Here is a 16,001-nt window from a genome sequence, read left to right as displayed (position 1 = left end):
TAGGCTTTGACATAATCATCCTCCATTTGAGAGCAATTTCTTTTCAGCTTTTCATTCTCGCAAGCCAAATCTATGTTCTTTATTTCTTTGGTCTACACCTATATGTACAACCTCTTGTATTCTTGTCGCAGCTCTATCAACTCTTTAAAGGCATCGTCTTGTTCTCTAATAACCTTTTGAGTCATGCTGCATTCCCTAAAAATCTTTTGGACTTGAAATTTTAATTTCTCCGCTTTGTTTTTCCATTGTTCTTTTTCTTCTCAAAGTTTTAGGATTTCCTAATTCAATTTATTTTTCTCAGCATGCTCCTTCCTTGTAAGTTTAACTCTAAAGGTGACTTACCCATCTCCTAGTTTACTATTTGACAATGGTCCTCGATCATAGGTGCAATCTCTTGGCTCCTTTTAGTTATTCAAATTAGATATCCCTGAGTGGCATTATCAGTAAATGGTCTAGGGCTCACCTTTTTAGGCTTATTCAGGCCTTAATTATGTTATATATCCTCTGAAAAGTTTACGAACTGTTAAACTGGCTAAGCTTGCATGTCATAGGAATAAACCGTTCAACATCATGTTGTCTTCTTACCAATAATGGTGCTTAGCTTGTTGATCTTCATAAACCTAAGAGTTGAAACCCTATCTCATCTCCACATTAATACAACTTAGGTTCTCAGTTCATCCATAAAGCTAACCATTTTACCTGACAAGCTGTGAGCTTTTGTAGCATACACTCCCATTCTTTCTGGGTCTTTACTTCTGGCCAGTTACTCTGATAGAACTTTTTAACTAGAATTTGACTGCTAAAATAAAGCTTAAAGAAAGCACTCTTCTTCCATTCAAAGTGGCTCTTTATCCATACAATAGTGGTATGCAACCCATAAAATGTGCTTTGCCATTTTGCCTATAAAAACTCATATATCTGATGGTTTTTACCAATATAGCTAGTGAAGGATTACATATCTTTTCAATTTATTCAAATAGATTCACCATTTCTATCTCAATGTGGCTTAAGACCTTAGGGAAAATGACCATCCTATATGGTTAGAGCAAACACCCTCATTCTTTGATCACCATCTGGATGTTTGAAATGAAGTTTCAGAGAATCTCTTATGGAATACCCTTATGCTCTTTTTTTTCTCGAATGTATGAATCTATGAGCTCTTTTCCTACTCCTAAAATATGAACCAGCTTCGTATGATTCCTTGATTTGTGCTTCTTCACATACACTCTATCTGGAGACTCAAGATGCATACCCACTAAAGTTAAATACTCTTTTATAATTGGCATCAAGTCAACCTCATTGAAGATGAAACAATGATAAGAAGGATCTTAAAACTGTATCATTGCCTTAATGAGTGAGTTATTAACCTTTATTGACAAGAGATATGTAATATGCCCAAATTTTTTATAAAAATTCTATTGTCTCGAAGAAGCCATATTATTTCATATATCTTATAGGCTTTTCAACTCATTCTATTTGAGAAGCACCCGAACTTCCTTCGATAATGTAGAGACATAACCGAGTGGTAAACAATCTCATTCTTTTTGTTACCTCTTTTCTGACTCTATCTTCACATCGTAGGCAAATCACATTTGAAAGGTATAGACAAATCACAAACCTGACGTTCCATAGGTTCAATGAAAACTTTTGTTAAAAATACTTTTAAGGCAAGAACGATTTGCAATAAGCACAAAAGAAAAAGCAATAAAAAAGGACAAGAAAATTAGTTAGTCACCTCAATAGAAAATACAAAATAGACACTATAAAGCAAATAGAATAACAACATAACCCTAAATTTTAGATTAACTATAAAAAGTGGAAAGACATGGCTCTACCTATGGTTAGACTCTTAAGGTTAACTATATGCGGTTTGGATTATTTCTAAAGGTTTCCCAATTGTTATTTACATCATTGTCCATTACAGACTAGTAAGACACCCCGATCCTCACCCATCATAGGTTACAAGCACAAAGGGTTCAATTTGAGTGGGAGTGTTTCGTAGGCCCATACAGAGACATGAAATCTCATGAGGGCATAGGTACTTCACTCCCTCCTAATGGTGAAGCTCAGGTGAAGAGCTTTATGTTATGCATATGCAAATAAATGACAGATATATATAATAAATAAATAAATAACTAAACAAATATAAAAAAAGAAGTAAATAGGAAAAAGTAAAAATAATCCCAAATTTATTAAGCAAGACTTGGATAATAAGGAATCATTTACTGGTTTGACTTTCGATGTCCCTAGTGGAGTTGTCAAACTATCATAACGTATAGATCCGTAGACCTACCACTAGACATGGATTAGAATAGTCACCATCATTTTTTTTTTTTGTTTAGGTGTGATTGACTATATGATTAAATCTATCCTATTTAAAAAAGAGTCACAAGATTGACTTAGGTATCTTTAAATAGTATATTTTAATCCATGAAAGCATATTTCAAATTCGAGAGTATAGTTACGCATAAGGAAGGTTACAGCACTCTCACAACGTCCATCTAAAAGATGGTACCACTTTGATTTCGAATTATTCAAGACTCAAACATCTTTATAATTTATCAAAATATTTAATATTGAAAATTAATCTTAAAATTGCCCAATAGTTTGGTAGCAATTTAAGATAATTCTCTCACCTCAAGAGTATTCATAGAGACTAATGTCCCACTTTGAAGAGGCTTCATTATTAGATTTATTACTATATTTTATTCAAAAAAAATTAGTAAAATCTCCCAACAGTGTGGTAAGATTTACTTTAAGCCCCAATAGTTTGTGAGATTTTACTGTAAAATTGTTTATGAAATTTTATTTTTATTTTCTAGAAAAAATTCATTAAATCTCTCAATAGTTTGGTAGGATAAAAGTATTTCTCATTAGAAACTTATTTATGAAATTTCTCAATAGTTTGGTAGATTTTATAAAATTTAAATCTATAAAAATTCTCCAATAATTTGGTTGGGTTCATAAATTTATTTGAAAAGATTTTTTTTATTATTTTTTATTTCCCTTTTCTATGTTTTCCTTAAAGAAAATTTTTTAAAAGAATATTTAACAAATATATAGTTACTAAACAAATAAAAACCAGTAAAATAAAATGAATAAAAAAACCAAAAATTAAAAACTTAAAATATGAAAATAAATAAAAATCAAAATCAAACAATGAAATTAAATTAGAAAAAAGAAAACCTACGAATCAGGTCAGGTCAGCACACAAGTCGGCACGCATGTCAAAAGGTCACGCTCGGATCCTAAGTATGTAGAAATGATGCCATGTTGGGTCAGTATAAAAGGCAACTTTCAGCCATTCTCTTCAAAAGCTATCTATTTTCTCTCAAGACCAAAAAGTCCTCTAACCTCTCTTTTAAAAAATTCAAAAATTCAATTAGAAATTGAAATACCTACTAATTTTTGGAAAAGTCGCTGAAAACTCGTCGAAAAGTTCAACTTTTACCAGAAATCTCAATCGAAAAATTAAAAGATTCATCCCCAAACCCAAATTTTCCAAAAAAAACCCCAAAAATCCTCAAATTTCTCCAGATTACTTCAGAAACCCTCTAGAAACATAGACCTAATCCCAAAACCCAAATCTAAACCTAGAATTTCATATTGAACCCATAATTCACAAAAGTCAAAATCTTCGCAATTTTCTACTGCCCAAAAAATATATTAGAACACCACCTATCCAAAAAATCAACTGTGTCTATTCAATCGAACATTGTTCAATTTATAGGCAACCTTAGAAGAATCTTTAAGAAACGGACAGAACCAATCCAAGCTTGAATCCTAGATTGGGTTCTGCCCGAACGTAATCTTAAGTCTCTAATTTGATCCTAATTGAATTCAATAATTATTTTGACTTGATTTTGCATTAAAGAACTTTTGACTATAGGATTTTGATTTGGCTAATTCAAAATTTCAGTTTCCCAAAATTCTCGTCATCGACTGAATAAGAAAAGAAAAAAAACAAAATAATAATAATAATAATAATAATAATAATAATAATAGTAATAATATAATATACTATAATAATAATATAATTAATATAAATATAATAATATAATATAATATGCTGTACTATAATAATAATAATAATATAAAATAACATACTATACTATAAAAAATCAATCCCGATTGGTCCCGAACACATAGGGTGTCTACATAACCAACAAAGTAATAGACCCTTTCACTATAATAGGTTGATTGGCAAACCCAAAGATAGGCTCTAATGGCCTTAAATCTCTATTTATAAACCTTATTTGCTTGAAAGCCTGATACTAAACTAAATCCACTGCACTCCCATTATGTACCAATATTCTTTAGACCTGGTAATTGGCTATTATTGTTGTGACCACTACGAGATCGTTACCATTATGGATCACATTTCAGTATCATTGTTTGAAAAATGCACTTGCCAATCTTCAACCCTTTGTTTCTTAAGTGCAACATCAATGGCATCACACTATGCAAATGGGACTTGCACTTGGATATCGTTTCGGCAATCCTCAATGGCCCTTACAATGACATGATTAACACCTTAGATTGGGCATTTGCCCATAACTTTATCCTGACAGGCCTCTTCTATTTAGCAAGATGAGCTCTCATCCTATTAGTGGGTAGTTTGTTCATAATTCTAACAAGGTAGGAGTTGTTAGCTTATGGGGTAGGTTGGATGTTAATAAGGCTCTCTACCATTTCAATCTTCTTCTCAAGAGTTATGCATTCATCAGTGAAATGCCCCTAAGTTGAATTATAACTACAATGTATTTCTTGTGGGGGTTGGTTATTTAAGCGTTTAGACGAAAGTCTCGCTTGATTAGATCTTTAGGCAAGATGCTATGTGATGGCATTCAAAGTTCTATTTTGGTTTTGATTTTGGTATTGGTTAGATTGTGCTTAGAAGCATCTATTGTTGTTATGCCATTCTTTTTCTTTTTGCTGGTTATGGGCTTAGCGGTTATCATAGAACCACTGGTTCAGTGGATCTGTTCACTTACGCTCACCTCGCAAACATTTTTAGTCATGCCATGTCATTCTGCCTTATCAACAACCATAATCTCTCTACTTCATCAAACTTCTAGGCCCTTCCATATAGTTGGTACAACTATTTTGGTTTGTTCTCAGTCAATAAGTATTTAAAATGATCATGCCTCACCTCAAAGGTAAAGGCCTAGATGGCTCGCTCAACACTCAAATCATTGATCTTTAGAGTGGCTACATTAAATTATTTTAAATATCATTGTAAAGTCTATTCAGTTTTCTACTTCACAGCCAAAAAGCTCACAAATGAGCTTATAGTAGCCTTGCTACTCAAGAATTATGCCAAAAATTACCTATTGAGGGCATCAAAACTATCTATGGTGGTAAAGGCCATAAAATAAAACCATGTTCTAGCTCTTCTACGCAAAATGGAGGGAAAAACCCTTCATTTCACCGTATCAAATGCGATGTGTAAGTTTATCCAGGTTCTGAAGTGGTCTAAGTGATCTTCAAGCCAGTGGTCCCGTTATATGTATCTTTCAATAGTTTAAGGGAGGAAAGGATATCGACTTATCTTATGGTAGGTGTAAGGAGATTGTGATCATCCTTGAGCCACTAGAGATCTTTGTTTTTCTTTTTTTTCAAGTCAGCTAGCTCTTTACACAATGTAGCAATTTACACAACTAGCTCGTTATCCAAGTTAGGGTTTGCATGGGCTTGACTTTGTGTAGGGTTTAGTATGGTATGGTCATTATGGTGGGTACTACCTTGTAATGTTTAAGGGTAGGTTTCTTTATAGATGATCAAGTTTTAGAGTGATGGTAGTGGTTTCCTAAAGGAAAAGACTTAGCTTTCTCTAGTGTGAGGTCATTCCTATGGGGCTATTGTGTGGCTTATTGGTACTATTAGAAAAATCTTTGTTGAGTGGCCACCTAGGAATTTAAAAGTTATATTTGAGTCATGAAGGCTTGGTAAAAATCTAGTGGAAGCTATTGCATAATGGGTTGATATGTTGGAATTTGTGGTACTAGGAGTGAGACATGTATGGGGGAAGTTACAGAAGGAATGTTTAGCTTCTAACTAGCATTAATAGGTTGTGAAGAGGAATTTGTGTTGTAAATAGTTGGAAAACAGGGTTTGAAGGTCCAACTATAGTGGTGTGGACCAATGGTGGAGTCAATGTTACATTTGGAGATAAAACTCTCATCAAATCCTAGTAAAAACCTTAATGCTGTGTAGCCTAGGCATTTAATGGCAGTGGATTGTTTGGGACTAGAGAACTCCATGAAGATAGGTTTTGTGATGGGATTTATAGGGAGTTGGTAACAAAGATGGTGCATTAGTAATAGCTACAGCTTGAGTAGAAGATTAATGGTGAAAATTAAAGATTTAAAAGAATGTGGTTGGTAAGACATAGTTGTTATTTTCCATAGATAAAGCCAATTGTTGATGGTGTTTTAAGGTTGTCTTAGCTGGAAGTAAATGAGGTAAGGTTAAAGGGAAGGCAACTAAAACTTGTAGCCAAAGAACATAATCAGAGGGGCACAGAAGTTTTTACTCCAGGGCACTTTGACACTCAAGTCGTTAAAGTGTCTAAGGTTAGGAAATAAGGAAGAGATGAAATTAGTGAAGTGTTTGAAAGAACCTTTAATGGAGGGAAAAGCTCAAAGTGTGTCGTAAGGTTCTCTGTTGAGTACCTAATCTTTCAATTACCTTATGTGTGAAACTAAGAAATGGTGAATTAACTAAAACAATTTATAGCTAATGGAATTCTACGTAGAGTTTGAGATGGGTCCATGGGGGTATATGTGAGTAGTATTTAATGATCTCAAGCAAACGTGGACTGCATTTAGTGGTCTCAAGTAAGTTGGATGCCAAGCGATCAATTTTGAAGTGATTGTCTTGACAAGTTGTTAGTGGGATCTCAAGCTGAGTCCTTCATTTGACCAAGGGCAAGCTAAAGCAAATGATGTTATTATCTAGGCATGTCTTATCTAAACGACCTTAAGGTATAACTTTGTTGACCAAACTTTGATTAAGTTGATCATTGACTAATTGACTTAGACATAACAATTTTTATCTGAAATTTAAATTTACAAAAATTCTCAAATATCATTTTTTTCATCAATTTTTTAATAATAATAATAATAATTTTAATGTTTAGTGTAGAACCACACGTGACAATGACATAATCCCTTATCCTACGCTTTCTCCTGCTTTACTTCTTTATTCTACACTTCTAATCCTCTGTTCTTTTTCCTTCCCATCCCATGACAAACCCCACCATCGCCATGACCCCAATCAAATCAACCACCCCTCTTCATCTCTCTCCCTCGTGGCTTAACCGTCAAAGATTTGTTAACTTCCCAATCTCATCCCATCTTTATCATGAGTGATGAGAAGAGCAACAAAGGCGCATCAACACACCAAGCCTAAACTCAGATTTTGAAGAAAATATTGGAAATGCTTATGCCAATACTTGTTACTTTGAAATAAAGCCGAAAACTATGAATTAATTCGTTAAACTATGGATTAATTCGTTATTTTAACTTGATTGAAGCTTTAATTTGTTGAATTAATTTAGATATATAATTTTTTTTTATTCTAGAAATGTTTTGTTGCTTGATATAATGCAATTTTCATTTGAAAAAAAAAATAATAGCGAGAAACAATGACTATAACGTCCCTTTCAGTCCATTATTTTCCACAACTACGTTATTTTAAGACCATAATGGACAACCAAATATGTTATTTTACTAACATAATGGATCCCTAAATATGTGAATAAAACTCACACCCTAATTACGGTGAATATCAATATCGGAAGAAGTCAAAACCGCAACTTCTAAACCGCATCCCGACCATTATTTAAATCCCTACCCAAGTCTTGCTTTACATGTAATTTCATTGACTCCTTTTTACGCACCTTTATTAAGGAAATAACTTCAATTATCGAATGTTATGAACATGATATCATATCACCTACTTGCTTTATAATTAGTCAATCCAAATTCATAATTATATTTTAATTTTATATAAAATTCATTCTTATAAGTGATGAATGCTATGTAATTTTTTATTATAATTGAATAATTATAAGATTATTCTAAAAATTTGCAGATGAAATGCACCAAAATAAGTACAAGTAAATCTAGAAACAACCGATTCTTTTTTCAAGGCAGGAGACACACAAAAGGCAGAAAAAAATGTAAAAGTGAGGTAACTAGTTAACACACAACACACAAACCTAACAAACATGCCATGTGCTGATGTCTTGCAAGTTCTGACATTAGATTACAGTGTCATCAAACCCAAAACAACAAATCGTACGAAAACAGATAACCGAAAACGAGAATTCAATGAATCATATTAAAGATGGTAAACAGACAAACAATCCAACAGGGTCTATCGTCAGTCTCAGAAGATCTAACCTTAGATTAGATCACTGTGTAAAGCGGAGAAGAAAAATACGATCGATTACATCTGTCTAAACAGAGAAACGCAGTTAACAGACAAAAATTGAAGTCATACACTGCGATTTCTCTGTTGAGACAGAAATAATAGATCTTAACGATATCCGTTTGCAGAAAAAAAATACCCTTTATTTTAATCGATCCACTAAATCTCTTTATACATAGAAACAAGATCGAGAGAGAAAGTTCAAACTGAATCCTCCACCGTTTTTTCTATGTGTAAAGAAATGAAATGGATCTAAAGGAAAAAAGGATTTTAGGGTTTTGGAGGAATAAAAAGAAAAACTTCTGGGTAAAAGAGAATAGCGAATCTAGGCTTTTCTTTTGCCACAGGGGGGAGGAGATACGTAAACTTGAAGAGTTTAGGAGGTATAAATAGGGAAGTTGGAGTGTATATCTTATCTTTTGATGGATGATGATCTGACGGTACAGGAATATTTTGCCTTTTCGGGAAATTCATTAGATCTTGTGATCTTAACCGTTAAATTAAAAGGGGTACATTTTTGTTATCATTGTTTGAGGGAATCATAAAATTTTACTCCGATTGGTAAACTATACAGGTGTAAGGCTGCTGACTGTTTAGGGTTGAAAGGTCGGGTGGCAGAATGGGCGGCAGCCCGAGGCACGACATGGCCCGACCCATATTGCTGTAGTAATTTGTGCTTTTTATCATAGTGGATGGGTCAAACTTTTTTAGCTCCAGAGCTGCCACGACACGACTCAGATGAATCACAAGTTAACATGTGGTATGATTTAGTATGACACCATCCATGATGGACCACGAGATAGAATGCGACACTGCATGATCATACTTTTTTTATTTGATCTTCATTTATCATATTTTTTTTTAATTTGACTAATGATTAATAAGTAATGACTCCATTACTTTTCATATGATATATTCATTGATATTTTTTTTAGTTGTGAGAGTGAACGTCATTTGACACAAAGCTCAACTCATCCTCCTCTCTCACGGAGATAAGCATTTTAAGTTGAATAATGACAATTATATGTTTCAATTTTTTAATTTTACTCTTTTTTATAATTATGACATTAAAATAATAAATACATAAAAATTATCAATATGAATTTATCAAATTTATTGATAAAAAATATTTTTAAAATTTTTAAATATTCAAAAAAAATTTTAATTTTTTAATTTTTAAAGATATCCATAAATTTTCTATTTCATACTTTGGATTCACATCTGGGCTGGGTCGACACGACTGACCAAAATGGAGTCCAATATTGGGTTGTGCCATAGGTCGACTCAAGCCATCCATTTTGTTACTTCCCGTTGAAATTTTGGTGTACTAGCTAGACCCATTGTGCTAGTGTTACCGAAAGTGCAAAACAAAGTAACTCGTGGTTTCCCAGGAAAATGAAAGTAACAGATTGTTTGGGTAGAGAAATTTAAAATTTTAAAAAATTTTGAAATATTAGTATTTTAAAATACATCAATTCAAAACAATAGAGTTTATAATTGCATTGGATAATTTTTTTAGAAAAAAACTTTTAATATTGAAATTTGATAAAATAAAAAATAATTATAATAAAAAATTAATAATATTAGAGATAAAAAAAGCACAATAATTAAAAAAAAATTATATACAATATGGTTATCATTGGATTAATAAAAATATATAGATATCACCAACAATATAAAAAAGATTATGAAAATAATTTTTTGTAGTTACAATTGAAGAAAACAAAATTTGTGTAACAAAAGAAATATAGTAAATGGTAATTTCTTACCATAAAATCAAAAAATTTCATAAATTACACCGACTCAAGTGGAATTTAAAATATTATATATATATATATATATATATGTGTGTGTGTGTGAGCCATTCAAAATCACTCATTCAAATTTTAAAAATTTTAACAATTTCATTTTTTGAACAAAATAATTTTATTTTAAAATTTTAAAAATCCTTCTATAAATAAAATCTTTTTTTTTATAATTTCTTATCCAAACATATACTCAATCCAATAAAAAATTAGTCTCAAAGAAAAAAATTAGGCCATAACCACCAAAATAAAAACAAAAGGCCAATACGAATTTCAATGGGAGCATGGGCTTTTTTTTATTAAGTTTTACCTAGGATTTGATACCTAGGACTCATTTGGTTTGTGAAATAGAATAGGGAAAAATGAAATTAATATTTTGTGATAAAAGAAAATAAAACAAATATAATAAAATATATTTTATTAAGTTTGGTTCATTACAATGGAACATAGAAAAAATTAATATGGGTAAATTACGAAAATTACCTTATGGTTTGAGACAAATTTAAAGTGATTTCTAAGGTTGAAAATATAATATTTAACTATCATATGATTTATTTTATTTTTCTTTACCCAACACTGTGACTTTTTTCATTATTTCCATTTTTTTCTTTTGTTTTTTTCCTTCTTCTTCCCCAACAATTCACTCTTTTTTCTTTTTCTAATTTCCACACCCTTCTAACCACTTATTCAAAGCATCCAAAAAATTCAAAAGGAACCTTTTTTATTTTCTATGTATTGTCTGTATAACTGGATGTTTCAATTATGGATTTACTAGATTTTTACTTTCTGATTTTTTGTTGATTCAAACTTAGGTTCAATTTTTCAGTTCAGATTTACTAAGTATTGTGTATAGGCTTCTTGGTTGTGAGAAGGATTTGGGTTCAGGTGTGCTAAATTGTTTGTGTATTGCTTTGAATTACTTTAAATTGTTTGCTTTCTCTATTGTTTATTTGATTAAGAGAAATAAGCTATTTGTAGTTTCAATTTATGGGTTTAGATTTACTAGATATTGTGTATAATTTTTTTTGTTTTGTACAAGATTTAGGTTCTGATGTGCTAAATTGTTTATGTATTGCTTTGATTTGTTGAAAATTGTTTGTGGGTTCAATTTTTGGATTTGGATTTACTGGGTATTGTGTGTGGGTTTCTTGGTTATGTATAGGATTCGGATTCGAGTGTGCTAAATTATTTGTATATTGTTTTGATTTGCTAAAAATTGCTAGCATTCTCTATCCGTTGCTTGATTATGGGAATTAAGCTATTTGTGTCGTTTCTAACTTCGATTTTCTATTGGATTGATGTTAGATATAGTGACAACTTTGCTTAAATGTTTGTTGGTTCCTACTATTGCTTGATTTTTTTTCTACTTCTTATACCCAAGCTATTGTTGTCATATCTTTGATCTTTGAGGCTAATTCTTATGCCCAAATTGCTCTCCTTTAAGTCTGACAAATTGCCTCATAAACTAAACTCAAAAAAAAATTATAAAGCCAATTTTGAAACACTAGAAATCTTTACTGGCTGAGAAAATTTTTTGCAGTTTCTTGCTTTTAATTGTTTTTCCTCTATGTTCATTCCCCCCTTCATTGTTGAATACAAGAAAAACCCAGAAAATGAAAACATTTAGAACAATAGGAAAAGTCACTATTTTGGACAAAGAAAAAATAAAATAAATCATAAGGTCGTTAAATGTCACATTTTAAATCTTACGTACTACTTTAAATCTACCTCAAGCCACAAAGTAGTTTTATGTGGTTTACCCAATTAATATTAATATTTTTGGTTAGTTTAAAGAACATGGAAATAATAAATTCAAAAACCGTTTTACTCTTATAATTTATTATAAAACTATTAATTAATAAAATTCATGAAATTCAAATAATTTAATCTAAAAATTAAATATTAATATTAAATTAATCAAATTAAATATTAAGATTTAAATAATATTAATCCAATAATATTAAATGTTAATTTAATAAAATTCAATATTATTTAAAAATATTAAATTTTTTTAATAATATTAAATATTATTTAATAATATTTCATATTAAACTAATAATATTAAATATTAGTTTAATAAGATTTACTAATTTTTAACATTAAATATGAATTTAGTAATATTTTAATATATAGTATTATTTTCATAATATTTTAATATTATTTTCTATCTTAAATATTTAATTTAATAATATTCTAACATAATATTATTTTCATAATAGTTTAATATTCTTTTATATTAAATATGAATTTAATAATAATTTTATATGATATATTATTTTAATACTATTTTAAAATTAATCAATATTAAATATTAATTTCATATTATTTTATTATATAAAATATTAAATTTTAATATATTCACATTTTAATATTTTAATAATATTTTAATATTAAATATTAATTTAAGAATATTTTAATGTTATATTATTTTTCATATTATTTTAATATTAAATATTAATTTAATAGTATTTAAATATTAAATAATATTTTAATATTTAACAAATTAAAATATTTAATAATATTAATTATTAATTTGATGAAATTTTAATATTTAATATTATTTTAGAAATATTTTAATATTAAAGAATAATTTAATAATAATTAAATATATTATATTATTTTTCAAAATATTATTTTTAACATTAAATATTTAATTTCATAAGATTTTAATATAGTATATTATTTTAATAATATTTTAAAATTAAAATTTTATTTTATTTTATTCCACATTTATAATATTAATTATTAATTTAATATTATTTAATTATATTAAATAAATATTAATTAATTTTCAAATAAATATTATAATTCATATTATTCAATTAATTAAAATAAAAGTTTTAAATTAGAATTAATTAAATATATAAAGATAAAATTGTCTAATAAATAATTTTCTCAATTTTTGATGAGACAGGAATTGCAATTCTTAAGGGAGAGTAAGAATTGTTATTCCTTTGTCTTCAAGGAATTGACATTTAATGAAATTGTTAATTTTTTTTTTAAATGAAGCAAACAACGAAATAAAAAAGGCATAAGAAAAATAGCTGGAATAGAATCTCAATTCCATCGAACCAAACATGGATAGAAGTTGTCTACTCAATAGATTTAAAAAAAAAAAAAGTTGTCTACTCAACGATGCGTGACTGATTGCTCTTCGTTCGTATTGTGCAAGATCCTGTCGATATTGATCCACTGCCTGTTCCTCTCTTCTGCATGTTTCCATCAGCTTTCAAGCAATATTAGACCATTAATCTCATGACTGCTATTTTAAAAATTTATAAAAGCAAAATTGATCATAAAAAAATTATTTCTTTCTTAAAAGCAAAAAATAGTGAATGCAATCAATCGCTTTATCGGTTGATAAAATATTAAATTTTTAATTTTAATAATTATATTCAAATTTTGATAATTTTAAATAAAAAATTAATAAATACAATTGTGGGAGAGAAATTGTTATTCCTAATTTAATTAAAATGGGATATCTGACTAAGTTTATGTTTGAATCGAATAAGGGCGAAAGAAAGTAAAGTTAAAAAAATAAAAAACTTTCTCTTATTTGGCTTTTATTTTAAATTAAAAAATGAAAAGAAGGGTTGAACACCCTTCCCTTTCACTCAAATTATTCATTCTTTTAATTGAGGGAAAAAAAAGAATAGAATAAAAATTTTTTAAATCTAAAATAACATTTATTCCATCTATTACTTTTTTAATTTTAAAAAATACATTGTAAGTTTGACAAGAAGTATTAATATTTTTTTATCAAACCCAAATCCATATATTTACTTATTTTGCTTTCTTGTAGCTTTAATCAACTTTTTATATTATTTTCTTCAATTTTTCATAGATCCTTGGTATGTATTTTTTTTTATTTTTTATTCTTTTTTAGGATATTTTCTTTATTTTGGTATAGATAATTTATCATTATCCATAAAAAAAAAAATCATATCAATTATTTTTTCAATTAATGTTAGGTCTTATACAATTTTTATATTTTATTATTATTTCATAAATTTGAAAAAAAAAAAAAAAGGAAAAGGCATATTTACATGAAAAAAATTCGTAGAATTGAAGAAATTATGCCTATATATTAACGGAGCACGTTAAACTTATAACAAAATTATTAATACAAGTTTATAATTAATTTTATTTACTAAGACCTTTTTAGATTTTTGAATTTTCTCATTGAAATTATTTTTGAAAAAAAAATTACATATAAATAATTTTGAACCTATATTATTTTCTAAATTAATAAAAATTAATCCCATTTATTAATTTTTTTTCTTTTTCACTTAAAACAAATCTTTTTTAAATCGTTCACGTGGTAAATGAAATATTTCAGAGTATAATTAAAAAAATATTATAATGAATAATTTTTTTTTCTTTTACTTTTTAATCAAATAATAATAGTTAATATATTTTTTCTTTCATTTTCATTTTTTAATTTTAGCTATCCAAAAAAAGTACATGTATTATTTCCTTTAAAAACCTTTTTTTCCCTTTCTTTATTTTCTTTTACTTTCTTTTACTAATGTTTATCCAAATAAAAGGCAGTATACATTTGGATGAAATTTTTCATAAAATATTTTATTTGTAGAGAAACTTTTAAAATTTTAAAATAAAATTATTTTGTTTGATAAAATAAAAATTAAAACTGTCAAAATTCTTAATAAATGAGAAATTTTAGAAGATCTATTTGTGAAGTTCCTTAGTTTTATGGTAAGAAGTCAATATTTATTATGTTTTTTTTTTTTGTAATTTTTGTTTTCTTCAATTTTAACTATAAAATTTATTATAATTTTTTTATATTTTTATATGGGTAAATTTCATAAATATATCATATGGTTTATCATAACGTATATATCCATGGACCTACCAGTAGACATGATTTTGACGGAGTTGCTACTAATCTTTTTTTGTTTAAGTGTAATTGAACATCTGATCGAATCTGATCCATAAAACCATATTTTAGATCTAATAGTGCGGTTAAGCATAAAGAAGATTATAGCACATTCACAGCACCCATCAAAAGATGGTATCAGTTTGATTCCAAACTATCCAAGCCTTAAAAATGTTTATGCTTTTACCAAAATATTAAATATTAAAAATTAGTCTTAAAATTGTCTCAATAGTTTGGTAGCAATTTAAGATAATTCTCTCACTTTATGAGTATTCATAGGGACTAGTGTCTCACTTTCAAGAGGCTACGTCGTCGGATTTATTAAGGTCTTTTATTCAAAAAAATCAGTAAAGTCTCGCAATAATTTGGTAGGACTTACGTTAAAGTAGATCTCCCAATAGTTTGGTAAGATTTTATCATAAAAAGATTTATAAAACTTTTAAGGATTTCATTAAGTCTCCTAATAATTTGGTAAGACTTACTTTAGAAAGCACCATCCAATCGTTTGGAGGATAAAACATCTTTTTTAAAATTTATTTTTGAAATTTCTCAATAGTTTGGTAGATTCCATAAACTTATTTGAAAAAATTTTTTTCTTTTTTTTAAAGGATTTTTTTTGTTTTGTTTTTTTTTAAAAAAACTCATTTGAAAAGATTTTTTTATTTTGAATAAAAATATAATTTTGGAAAATATTCAGTAAAAATAAAAACTTAAAAATTAAAAATTAAAAATAAAATAAATAAAAAATTAAAAACAAATAACAATAAAAAATTAAAAAAATAAAATAAATAAAAAGAAAATAAAAAAAAACCTGCGATTCAGGTCGAGTTAGCGCGCAAGTTGATGTGCGGGTCAACGGGTCA

The sequence above is a fragment of the Durio zibethinus genome, chromosome 3 (assembly GCF_047325235.1).
Source record: "Durio zibethinus cultivar Kanyao isolate XHJ-2024 chromosome 3, ASM4732523v1, whole genome shotgun sequence".
Lineage (NCBI taxonomy): Eukaryota > Viridiplantae > Streptophyta > Magnoliopsida > Malvales > Malvaceae > Durio > Durio zibethinus.
This window is presented reverse-complemented; position numbering follows the sequence as displayed.